This window comes from Callionymus lyra, chromosome 5, assembly GCF_982586985.1.
Source record: "Callionymus lyra chromosome 5, fCalLyr1.hap1.1, whole genome shotgun sequence".
Taxonomy (NCBI): domain Eukaryota; kingdom Metazoa; phylum Chordata; class Actinopteri; order Syngnathiformes; family Callionymidae; genus Callionymus; species Callionymus lyra.
In genome coordinates, this window is record NC_141822.1 from 28002053 (window position 1) to 28015289 (window position 13237).

Sequence of the window (13237 nt, forward strand, 5' to 3'; positions counted from 1 at the left end):
TTGATTTGATTTAAAAATAAAATCTAAATTAATTAAAAAATGTTATAGTCAGTGTCCGAGTGTTGAGTGGGTTTACTTCGGGCACTCCGGTTTTCTCCCACAGTCCAAAAACATATAGTATAAAATAAATATCCAAATGTATCCGAGTGTTTGTGTGAATGGCTGTGTCTCTAGGTTCCCTGCGACAGACTGACATACTGTCCAGGGTGTCCCCTGCCAAAGGACCGAAGAAACTGGGAAACCCCTTTAGCTCCATAAGGGAAGAAGAGGTAGCTTTTTTTATTTTTTATGGAATAAACTAATATGAATATAAAAAAGGTTAAATTATAAAAATAAAAATAAATCATTAAATCCTTTCTTTATTGAAAGGATTGTAATTGTTTAATTTAATAACTTAATTATTATGGTTAAACATTTCACTAAAATAATACAGTTCAGTTTCAACATTTGAAATAATAAGTTTAACTATTATAGATTCTGATGGTAGGAAGTGAAGTAGAGACTGCAGGAGTGTTAGTAACAGATTATTATTTTATAAAACTTATAATTAATCTTCTTGAATGTACTGTGATCACAAGTAATTACCATTTCCTCTTGTGGACCCTATTTATACTCCTTTAACGTTTCCCTACGTAATTGCATTGTATAGAGGCCATCAATAAGCATGGAACAATTAACCATTTCTATAAAGCTTTAGACAAAAAATATTTTCACTGGAGTGCTGCATTTAACTTTCCTTATTTCACCAGAGGCACTTTGTTTCCTGTGAAGCCTGTGCATCGCTATGCCCTTAAACACAGTGCGTAACTCTCAATACAAACAAATACACAACTCTACGGCTGGTACTAAATAGCATGAAGCAATTGCTACTTTTCTTTGCTCAATCTCTAGATTAATTTACTATGTTCCCTTATATTGTTTCTGAACCCACTCACCAAAAAGGCCACACTTTAGACTAAGTTTTTAGTCTTGGCCTGGACATTTCTAATGTATTTGTACGTGATGTCCATCTGAGTGGGTATTCTCTTGTTTTTTTTAATGTGGACTTCATCCCTGAACCTAAGCCCTTAAAGGTTAGGTCTCAGAGGCGTGTTATCTCAGCCGATAGTGCAGACAGTTTTTCTGCTATGTTTGACCCTCTTTTCTTTGCTGACTGCCCAGACGTGAACAGTTTGGTTCACTGTTTCACTACTCATTGTGTTGAAATACCGGATCAAGTGGTACCTGTTAAATCAAACTTGAAAATTCAGATAAAACGATGCCCTTGGATAAACTAAGATCTCCTGAGTCTGAAGAGAATTTGTCAAAAGATCTGATGTCTTTATACAATGAGACGGTCGAAACTGCTAGATCTGCCCAAAGTGATATTTGACACGATACATTCTCTCATGTGCCCTGTTGCTCCAATAACCCCTGTCTTCTGTGAATCTGAGCAAAGCTTTGTTGAGATTTTTCACCTGCAAAATTAAATTGATCAAAGAGAAAATTGCTCACCTTATATGTAGAATCCCTGCTGTCACAGAGCCTGTCTCCACTTTGTGGTCCTCCTTTAACATTGTAACGCTGGCTGTGACTTTAGCAATTGGGTTTTTCCCAATGCATTAGGGCATTACATTGTGGAGCCTATACTCAAAAAGCCAGGCTTGAGAAGACTGAGGAATGAAGTGGGACTGTCTGGGTCTGTGTTACAGTGGTTCTCGTCATACCTTTCTGGGCACAGTTTTAGTGTATCTGCCAATCAAATAAGGTCTGAATCAGAGGATCTGTTGTGTGGAGTCCCTCAAGGTTCTATTAATTAGTATTAATTAATAGTTATTATTATTAGTAATAGTTTATTTTCGTGTCTAAACAAGAAGGAGCTGGAGGAGTTAATACAAAACTTTGCTGCGAGAATTCTGCCCTGCTCTATTAGAAGAACTCACATTTCTCTGAACCTTAAAACTCTTCACTGGCTGCCATTTTATTTCAGGATCAATTTTAAAATTCTGGTTCTTACTTTCAGAGCTATGTATGGTCAGGCTCCTCCTTCTATCAGTGATCTGATCCAGCCCCAGCTCACGCTTATAGGTCTGCAGTTCAGAATCTACTGATGGTTCTGCGAACACCCTTCCGGTCTACTGACTCCTTCAAGAAACAGCTTATGACATTTTTATTCGTGCAGGCTTTTCCCTGACTTTCTGAGACTCCCTTGTCCGTCTTATGTGTTTTGATCTTTTAAGTATATACTTAACTGTGTATTGTTTGTGATTGTGAAACGATTTGGGACCGTTGTCTAGAAAGGCGCTCTAGAAATAGCCATTCATTACTTACAATTTAAAATCCGCTGTCTTTTCTTATGTACTGCATGTGTGATTAACTGCAAGTGCTGAATCACTTAACAAACATTCAATCATTCAAGCAGTATTCTAGTTGGAAAACAAGCAGGTAAAAGGCCGTTCAACAAAGCAAAAAGAAAAAAAGAAGAAGGGACTCATTTGATTCCCACCCTCGACGGGCTGCCAGTCAAGTCTTTGGCCTCTGGCACAGCTTCTCTGTGAGGAGAATTCCAATCACAGGACAGGCTTTGAGGGGGATGCAAACCCCCCTCCTTTGATTGTGTATATGCAGCACTCGTACTTTTTCTCGTTGTCATATGTCGGCCTTTTATGAATCGTATTTACTTCATGGGTGCAGACTTGGACTTAATTGATTCAACCTATAATTTCAGGTGGAAACCACTTCGCTGCAACTTCGTAAATAACCTTCTTTTATGTTCATGAAAGTGCACAACGGTTTCCAAAAATATTATGCAACTTTTTATAACCTTCAAGAGAACTCAAATACATATATTTTTTAAATTACAGTTATGTTTCATGTAGATCTGATTCTGCAAACAAATGGCAGAAGATAAACATTGATCTCCTGTCTCATTTCCTGCATCGCGATGAGTTGATGTACCTGCTTTTCAGTTGAGTTAAATTAATCTTTCATGTACACAAAGCAACAAGAACATGTTTTCATCCTGAATAATTAACACTTTCTTGACGATCATTAAGAGCATTAAACACATCGTTTAGTATTGTAACTCCTTTTTTTCTATATGTTTAATTTGATTTATATTGCTTTAAAATGTGATACAAAACATCATTATTACCAATGGCAAATTTGCCCGTGTTGGGAATGACAAACATTTTAGAACATTTTTTGAAACCCGCTTATTTAATTGCAAACACTAAAGTGTGTTTATCGTTAGTGTGCGCATCTCACCATTAATATTAAGTGCCACCAAAGGGTTGACAGAATGTTCGTATGCCAGCTGTAAAGTTGGTAGAAGCAACGCGTATACGCACCTGCTCAGGGGACGGAAGTGAGTGTTTATATAGTTTAAATGTAAATTGTTTATTTATCATTCTTATTCCCTTTGTCATCTTAGTTCTTGTGTTTGCCTTGTATTTTCAAAATCCAGTTGCATGTTCTGTCATTTATTTACCATTAATTGTTCATGTCAGTAATGAAAATTCAGATCAAAAGATGAAATATATTATTGTTTGTAGTAATATTTAAAAATCAAATAACGCTTGTAGGGATACATTGATCATTCTTGTGGAACGGAGCCATTTATGGACATAATTCTACACTCAATATAAACCATCAACATTGTAACAGTCAAGAAAAGTTTTGATGGTAAAACATTTTTCTTCCACATCCACCTCAACAGAAAGTCAACCAGAAAACTTTCTTTCTGTTCCAACCCTAGACATCTTTCCCATGCATGTCATTTTTAACTACATTATTTTAATCATTAACTTCCTAAATCCCTATTTAGTTCCGACGACATGATTTCAAATCGTAGATTGAATGTTTGACTGTGAATTTATGATCATTTTTTAGCTCATTTTGATTTTGGGAGCAGCTTTGATGGCCTTACAAAGCACCCTGATATTCTTTTTGAAATTAAAAATCTCATCATGAAGTCTGTTTTACAGCTCTGACTACAGTAGCTGACACAATAGAGATGTACTTCAACTTCACAGCAGTTTGAAGTTTCATTCTGTTCCAATTAGGTCTGACACAGCTAATGATGCACTCTGGAAAAGAAAGATGCATCGTACACTTACATAATGATGTGCTGAAAAGAGGGTAAGGATCTTTTTTTTTTATTACAATGGCGATTAAAGGAGTTCATCGTAGGTTTTGTCAGTGAATGCTCAGACTGTGGCGTGAAACACTTTGTTGGATAATTATACCATCAATTAAACATTCAGGGATCAGCTTCTGCAACAACAAAAGCAGCACAAACCACAGTTCTTTTTTTTTCCTTATGTTAACATGAGTAGAAATTATTATTCGGACCAGAACATCCTGGTTCCAGAACTCGTTCTACCCGTCTGCTGTCTGGATCATGAATATTATTTAATTTTAAGCATTTTTTTTTCATTTTTTTATTTCATAATTTTGTTCTGACCTGTCATCACTATGATATGTCCCTGGCAATAAAAGATTTCTGATTCTGATCGTATCTGACTCTGAATCTAGAAATGCAAGTTTTGAGAAAAGCTGAAAGATAAAAAGAGTCTAAAGTCAAATATTTTCTGAAAATAAATGAATAATGAAATAAGAAATCAATGTAGAACACTCGATCTATACCCTTAATATGATTCATTTAAGGATATAAATAATACTGATTGATTAACCAATGTATTTTCTTTGTGTGCTTTTTTAAAATAAACAACTAGCTATACATTTGTGTTGATCAATTAGTGTAAATGTGTTTTCTCGAAGACATTAAACTTTTATTGCTAAAATTTCACATGAAAATATCTTTGCATTGCAGCAGACTATACAAGACCTACAGATTGAAATCATTAAAGTAAGCATGAATGAGCAAATGCTTTTTTCAAAATAAGATACAGTTTAAACAACACCAAGAAAAAACGCGATCGCGTTGAATTTATGCGATTGATTCTCAATCTGGAATTTAATTCAAACACCCACCATATAAAGGATATTTAAACTCAAAGAACGGAGTGTTTCTTTTAGGTTTTGATCCCCGCGTCAGGGGTTCGCGAGCGCGTTTTATTGTGAAGTCGCGTCTCCATTTCCCGTCTGCTTGTGGTGTTTCTGGCGTCTTGACGCGCCCACCGTTGCCACAGCATCACTCATATCAAAAGGGGGGACAGAGGAGGGAGAGATCGGGATCCGGTGTCTCTTTTTTTCTTTTCACCGGACCACACTTTTTTGGGGGGAAATCGGCGGACGGATCGTGTCTCGTAAAATAAAAAAAAAGCAAACCCACCGCTCGCCGCCGCACAAGCCTCGCGGCCGTGCGCACCTGCTTCCCTGGAATGATCATTCCCATCTCCAAATATATCCTTCATTGATCCATCCCTGCATCATTTTTTTTTGAACGAAGTGACGATTTGATCAATCCTTACGGAGGCAATATGTAATTTCACCATCGATGCTTTCCTTTTTTTGGGGGTTTATTTAGTTATTTGGATTTCTCTTTTTTCATGACTGCTGCTGAGGAACAGATTCTCATGGACTCTCTGAAGTAGAGAGCAGAGGGCTTCATACACGAAAAACAGTTTGCTGGTAAGTTTTGCTGAAATATCTTTGAAGTTCCAGAGTCACTTCTTTGGCGTCTCCATAGGATCCAGATGCGACATTTGGATGCGCATTTTAATCCTCGCGGAGCCAGTTGTGCAGTCGTGTGGTGTGCAAAAGCTGCAGTGAGTCGAGTCGAGAGAGAAAAAAGCGATCAGAAATGGTGCAAACATATTTAAAAATTCATGCTAATTGCGTTTAATTTAGTCATTATTTGGGGGTTGCGCGCGTGTGCGTGTGCATGTGCACGCGCCTGGGAAGAGTTACTTGAAATCATTTCTGCTGAGTGATGGCTTGGCGAGTCAGCCCTCTCTGCGTCTCCCTCTGTCTTGTTTTTGCGAGTGTTTTCCCATCGTGCACTTCCCCTCCAGATGGACGGGGAAGCGCTTCTCGGAACATATTCCGTGGAATCGTGCGCTAATCTCGACTTGGAAAAAGCAACTCCATAGTCACCCAACAGAGGGTGCGTTCAAGTCCTGTTGACTCTGCTTATGTGGATCATCAGGAGGATTCAAGTGTCCATATGATGATGTCTTCATGTTGAAGTGGAAGCTTCACTTTACGAAATAACTGTTACATATGGAATAGAAAAAGTGGGTTACAATTGGATATACTCATGTTAGTGTAACCAGGTTGATTTGTAAGAAAGATGTATTACTTCCAACACTGATATGGGGAGATACCATCCAAGAAATGTCCACTGGTGTACATCTGGGGGTTCTCTTTGAGCTGCAGCAGCAAACGCCATGAATTAATTGGTAAGAGGCAGCGGCCACTTAACGGAAGCCCTGCAGCTACATATTGAACCGCGTCGAGTGCTCTCTCCCAGAAATTGATTTAGACAGAGATTATGTCATCTACCGTTTCTATCTCTCTTTTTTTTCTTTTTTTAAATTCTACTTGAGTTTTGCTCGTGTCGCCAGATTGCTTCAGTGATCACTCAACTGGTGTCGACGACCTTCACTATTCAATTATTAATCATGGCATGAAAGTAAAGTCTAATGAGAGTATTCCTTCTACTTTATTTGTTGTGCTTGGGAAAACCTCTACTTGTATACTTGTTGTCATATAGACTAAACCAAGACTTTAATCGAAATTCTTTGCACTATGTCAAACTGGCCAGTAGATACATGGATGTGGGTTATTAATTTTCCTAAAGTATTCATCCTCTAATGTTAGGAGTGATTTTTATTCTCTTTTATATACCTTTTTTTCCCCTCAAATTTATTATTTTTTATTACATAATAGAATATATATATATATATATATATACACATATACAAAAATCTTCAGCAAGAATTCAAAATGGCTCTAGTAGAAGAACTCACATTTCCCCGATCCTTTTTTACTCTTCATTGGCTGCCAGTTTCTCTCAGAATCCATTTCGAAAATTCTGTTACTTACTTTTAGATCTTTTTGGATTTATGGATTTTATATGTTCTCCCTGTGTTTGCAAGGGTTTACTCCAGGCACTCCGGTTTCCTCCCACGGTCCAAAAAACACACAGAGGTTGATTGAGAGTCCATTGATATGAATGTGTGTGTGAATGGTTGTCTGTCTTTGTGTGCCCTGCGACAGACTGGCTTCCTGTGATATAGTTGTAGAAAATGAATGATTATATATATGTTTTGAGTTATTAAGCCCTAAGATATACTAAATATTGCTATAATGTAATGTTGACCCTTCAAGAAGTCGATACGCACAACACAGTGATATCAGACTTTAAACTATGCTGGTTTATGTTTCTCCATTGAATTGGTTGAAAGGACTTTAAAAAAAAAAAAAATCGGTTGGTTGATTGGTTAGGGTGAGACTTGATGGTTTGAAGCTTCTTTGTCCAGGTATAAGAAATAAAGGATGAGTGAAAGCAGTGTGGAGGGGAGAGAGACAGCAAGCTTGTTTTTTTCCAGCTGGGATATACCAAGTTTTGGAGTTCTTTAATTTTTTATTTTTTTTCAAAACTTGAGGTGAAGAGCAAACTTTGTGGACAGGTAGTAATGAGTCGAAGCAAGTCGCTCATCTCTGACAGTGACATTTTCTTGTTCGCTTTCTACCACCATACCCATGTCCAGCTAGTCACCATTCCTCCAGCTCGCAGGAGTGGCTAGTCCATTGCTGCTGAATTTCCTGAGAAGAAAAGTAGTGGCCAGCTCATCTCTGAGAGGTTCAAGGGTACTACAGGATCCATTCGTTTGTACATCTTCTTTAACTGAACTTGGGAGGCCTTGAGTACCTACGTTGAAGCTAGATATAAATATAAAAAAGGCCACAACTCTCATCAGGCCTGCAAGAGTTTTTTTTTTAAATTTATTTAGTAATGCCAGCTTGTGTTTGGGTCCTCTGGTGAGATATAGGTAGTTTAATTGTGTTGGATGGTTATTTAAACAAGAGTATATTCTTTTGTTGCATCTACATTGTTCGATAATGTGTGCTGAAATAGTAATGTGGTGATTCCTTGGGTGGATTTCATTAAATAAGTTAAATGACTTAGCCAAGGAAATTGAACTTTCCCTAATGGGCGACTAAATGGATAGTGCTAAATATATGTATATGTTTTAGTTTTTTTTACTGCTATTCTTTTGCTTAATAACAAATTATGTGTAGCATTCACCTTCAATGTCCTTGATATATGATGAATGTTTATTTTATTATTGTTTTCTTTATTCATTAATGCACCTAACTGACAATCAACTGAATTGTCCTGATGGGTTTGAAACTATATGAGCTTGACGGGTTGGGTCCAAAACATGCATCATCTCGGCCCTTCTAGGAAGGGTTTGAGACCCTCGTTATAGATAAGTTGTAACTCTTTGTGTAGGACTACCAGAAATTCCCTAAAGAAAACAAAATGGTACACACACATTTTCAAGAACTTGATCAGCTAGTGTTTTCTCAGGGCCAAGGTTTATAGGGAGGTCGTTCACCTTGATCCAGTGGCAACACAAGGCACACCACAAAACACATTTTTTTGGGGGGCCTTTGGGTCACCTCGACCTTGAGATGAAACAAGGGTTTAAGAACATTAGCATCATGTCGGAGGTTTAGTTGGTATTTGTAGAGTGGGCAATGCCAATGAATTAGGATGAGAACCCGAGAGCCAGACCATTGACCAGGGATGGGCAAACTGGTCCTCAAATGGCCAGAGTGGTGCTGGTTATTGTTCTAACAGATCAACCATGCACTGTTTAACCAGTAAGGTTTTAGCTGAAACATGCTACACAAGACTGCAAATGACCTTACACTTACAGTACACTGCTACGACACCTGGTTGAGGAAAAGGTTTCCCTGCCATGGACTGTCTGACTAAGACAAGACCAGTCGAATCTTGAGACAAGTCTGGAGAACTACATCACCAGTTGGTCCTTCTTTTGCCACTGCTCTTCCTTTCTATCTGCCTCTCTTTTCTTAATAATTAATCACTTTTTGGTTTTGTAGTGATGGAAACTGACGTTTACAATATTTATTTCTTAACCTGCTCAAGTACTTTTACCCCAACAGATCTTGCTTCCAGGTCAACGACTTCCCAACCTGCTTCCCCTGTTTAACTTGATTGATACTTTTAATTTTCCGGGAGCCGTGACAGATTCCTATACGTCTTGATTTTGCAATCAAGGGGCGGACAGCGAAAGGCTTTCAAGTGAAATAGCTAGTGAATACGGAGGAACATAAGTGTTGCCGCGCACTGCTGTATTGGCTCTGCGAGAAGCGATTGAGGCAATTGTCAAAGATTTGTGAGCTTGAAAGCGAGCGCGCTCGTCTACTGGTGGCACCTCAATCATGGGGATTAAATAAAATGAATAAGACTGTGGAAGTGAAAATGTCTGTGACCGTGTGAAATTGTGGCAAATGTGTGACCTCCATCTTTTTGTGCAGTTATTGATTGTTGGGATCAGAGAATCTATAGACGACATGCATAACAGACACACACTCTGTTAAATCTCTTTCAAAATCCATTTCTTGTGAAGATGGGGTTCTTCCCTCTCTGTGCCTCGTTCTTTATTTTCGCCATCACAATTATTGGTCATTGATCTGATTCCCCGGCAATTTATTGTTGTTGCTGCCAGCGTAGAATGAACAGCCATGTGGAATCATGGAGATCATCTGGCGGTGGTGGAATACATTAATTCAATTACTACATTTTCAAATAAAATACTTTATACATATTTCCCGATTGTCTCACTTGGAACAGTTTTTTATTTTAACATCAGACACTTTACAGAAGATTCATTATTTCTTTAGGTTTATTTACAATTATTTCATTTTTCATGTTTTAGATCACCCCCCATAATAATTGAAATGGCTCCAACTTTGAAAAAACACGTTTGATACTATTAATAAGATGATATCTATGAAATCTGCTCCTAGTAGCACATTTTTAAAGCCTATAAATCTGCCAGTATTTTCTTCTTTCTTTCCTCCCCATTTCACTGCAGAGCTTTTTTCGGTTATTTTTCTCTTTTATTGTTTATGTTTGTCATTTTTATTATAGTAGTTTCCCCTTTTTATTAGATCCTTACTAAACCATTGTGTTCTCCCAGGCTCAGGGAGACCTGAAGGCCTAAAAAAACCGAAATGTGTTAGTGGTATCCCTTGTGTTGTCTCTGGTTCAAGGTAAACTACCTCCCTGGCTCCTAGAAATACATGCAAAGTGGTGGAGATTGTTAGCCTTGACCCAGAAGCAACAGAAGGGATAAAACAATAACATTTGTTTTTGGGCCTCAGGGTCACCTTGACCCTGAGATAACACAAGCAAACCAATGTAGATAACTTACCCGGGCAATACCAGGTATCTTAGCTAGTCCTTTTATAAAGTAAAAGTTTGACCTTTAAATTAAATAAAATGAGAGATTGTTGCATATATATTTTTTTTATATAAAAAAACATGTGGCAACTTCTTCTCTATTCTTTATTAATTCAAAAGGTTCGTACAGGGCCTTGTTTTTTGATACTAGTACTTTTAGTTTCTTTGTGAGGTCAACGGTTTAAGATCTGTTAGAGAATCTGTCCAATGTTTGCTCATATTTTTTGCTATGGACGAACTCCAGCAAATCAGTGCAGTCCTTTAAACTCCAGAGAAGTTGTGCCACAGAGATCAATCTTTTTGCTTCAGGTGTAAGGTACCGACCACTGAAAGTCTGGTGTGTACCAAAACATATTGCAAAGCTATAACTTGCAAACGTATTCAATGGAAATTTGATTTTAGGAAATTTTTAGGAACTAAAAAATGTATGATTTGACCAACTATGACAACATTTAAACAAGATTTCTATTAACACATAAATAGTGCCCTCATTTAAACAACTGTAATGTGTAGTTGTGCTGCTGACTGCAGCATGAAGTTGACCAGAGTCAAGTGCACTATTCCTCTTATTTGTAACAACTGGAAATACAAGAACTCTAGCTGACTGCAGCTCCTGCCCTTGGGCTGAAAACGTTGCACTGGCCATTTGTAGCTCCGCCAAAATGAAGTAGAGGAGGCGAGGAAATCCGTGTGTTGTACTTCGTCTGATGAAACAGCCGTTTGAGAAGTGATCAATTACTCCTCTACAGTACTTTTTTATTGTCTGGAACAAGCGCCCCACTGCCATAAGTAAGGGAGAGAATCTTCATTTTTATCCTTTCTCCACCGCCATGGTGCCGTAGTGGCGTGTATTGAGGAGATCCTTTGAGGCCCATTCTGCCCCGGAAGATGAAGTTGATGTGTTTTAGATAGCTTTTACAGAGATGTGGATAGAGGATGGAAATTGCATGCCAGGGGAAGTAAAATGAGCAATTTTTCCTCCCATTTCCCTTTCTCCTTTCCCCCGGAACTGTGCTTACTCATTCATGAAGGCTTTGTTGTGACAGTGTGTACGTTTGGCGAGGAATAAGAAATGTGCAAAAAACTACTTAGTCTCAAAAGAAGGGCTGAAGAGCGGACTGACTGGAGGAGTAAAGTGAGTTACCCACAACACACTTAAAATAATGAACGAACTGAGGGAAACACATGTTTACAAATGTTTAAATCACCCTGAAAAAAACATCAACATAGAGGAATGAACATTACAATCCTTGTGTTTTCTGTTCACCTTAACCCAGAGACAAAATAAAGGATACCACAAAGACATTTAGACATAAGGGGTCACCTTGACCCATAAGTTAACACAAGGGTTAAAAAAATAAAGAGTGTGAGCATTTTTTTCTGGGGACTTACAGAAGGTAAACTTTTGGAAATGGTGTAATTCCTGGACTTAGAGCACAACTTTAAAACTGCATCGTCTATAAGCCACGGGTGTTTTAACATGAAATCATTTCACAAAAACATGGTAAACATAAACTTTTAAAGTTAATAAATGCCTTATTAAAAACAAAGCCTGTGACACGGCAGTTAAACAGTTGGGTAAAAAAAAGTAATGAACCTACCGAAATGGTGTTTATCAAGTTCATGCATTGCTTTTATTTCAACTGAAAGCTTTTTTACGCTGCCGTCTCCAACAACTCATCATTGATGGCAAGTTTAGGTGCATCCTCTTCCATTTTTGACAGACAGAAAGATCATCTTTAAAAGCATCATATCCTAATTTCTCTGAGAGTTTAACGTCATGGCAGTGTTTACAATACGCAATTAAATTGTTAAAAAAGGGAAAAAACATAAACAACTTCGACATTGTGTCACGTCGGGAAACTATAGTCTCATTAATCCCAATGTCTAGTCCACCTGGCTTACCTCTTGGAGGCTGTAAAATTCCATAGACCTATTTTTATGTTAGAGTTGTGGCTTATAGTCCGGAAACTTTGATACCTCGGTGAGCAGGTGCTAAATTGGCCTAAACTAATTAATTGACAGTATTTTCTTGGTTATAGACAGAAAAAGTTTTCTTTCAATTAATTAAGGAATTTGATTCATAATGAAATGTCCAGTTTGGAAAATGATTATTTCTATGGTGACAGTGTGACACCCTGTGCGGCTGCGTTGTATCAAAAGCTTGTAAACTGCTCTCCCTCCCTTCCCGCTGGAGCAGAACTGTACACATCAGCTCTCAACAGGGTTCGTGATTTATGGGCTACTTTACGAGAAGGGCCTGCGGACGCTGCTCTCCTTGTCCCCCAATATTGAATCTGGCTGCCTAGCATTGGGGCTGCCAGACGTCTGTTATTGTGCGAGAGCTTATTTGCATCAAATAGTTGAGCCCTCACAAGTAACTACATAATGTCCGCTGGCCTTGGCCCGTAAGGAGATTCTGTTTGTCCTTTGTTTGAATTGTGATCACAACACTTTATTCAAGTCCTTTTTGTACATAGGAGGAGGAATAATGGTATCAATATATAAACAAAAGACCAAATTACTTTTGTCAAAGCATTCAATAGTGTGACCATAACAAGAATCCATGTTTTAAACTTATGATATAAGCACATATTGTTAGGCTTTTGCTAGATATTTTTCTCTTTGTCAGATTTTTTAAAAACAATTATTATTGCATCTATCTTTTTTAGTTTTTCAAGTATATCGAAGCCTAAACTCTGCTCACACAAACTTTCATGTAACACTTTGTTGTGTGCTTTTTTCTCTGCAGATTTGTGTTTGAAAACTACTGCTCTTCAATTTATATCCTGTATATAACTGTCAAAATGGTAACTTATAAAAGAACTGGCCAGAAGGGATGTTTTTTAA

At 37.8% G+C, this 13237-nt stretch overlaps 1 protein-coding gene across 2 annotated transcripts in view; it reads left to right on the forward strand.

Annotated features, from left to right (window-relative positions):
* The first annotated feature begins 5185 nt into the window (after window positions 1-5185).
* LOC148080124 (interleukin-1 receptor accessory protein-like 1) overlaps window positions 5186-13237 on the forward strand; it is a 222193-nt gene continuing 214141 nt past the window's right edge. For both annotated transcript variants that reach the window (XM_087791680.1, XM_087791681.1), the window contains exon 1: window positions 5186-5574. The gene's annotated coding sequence lies outside the window, so the exon portion shown is untranslated. The remainder of the gene's footprint in view (window positions 5575-13237) is intronic.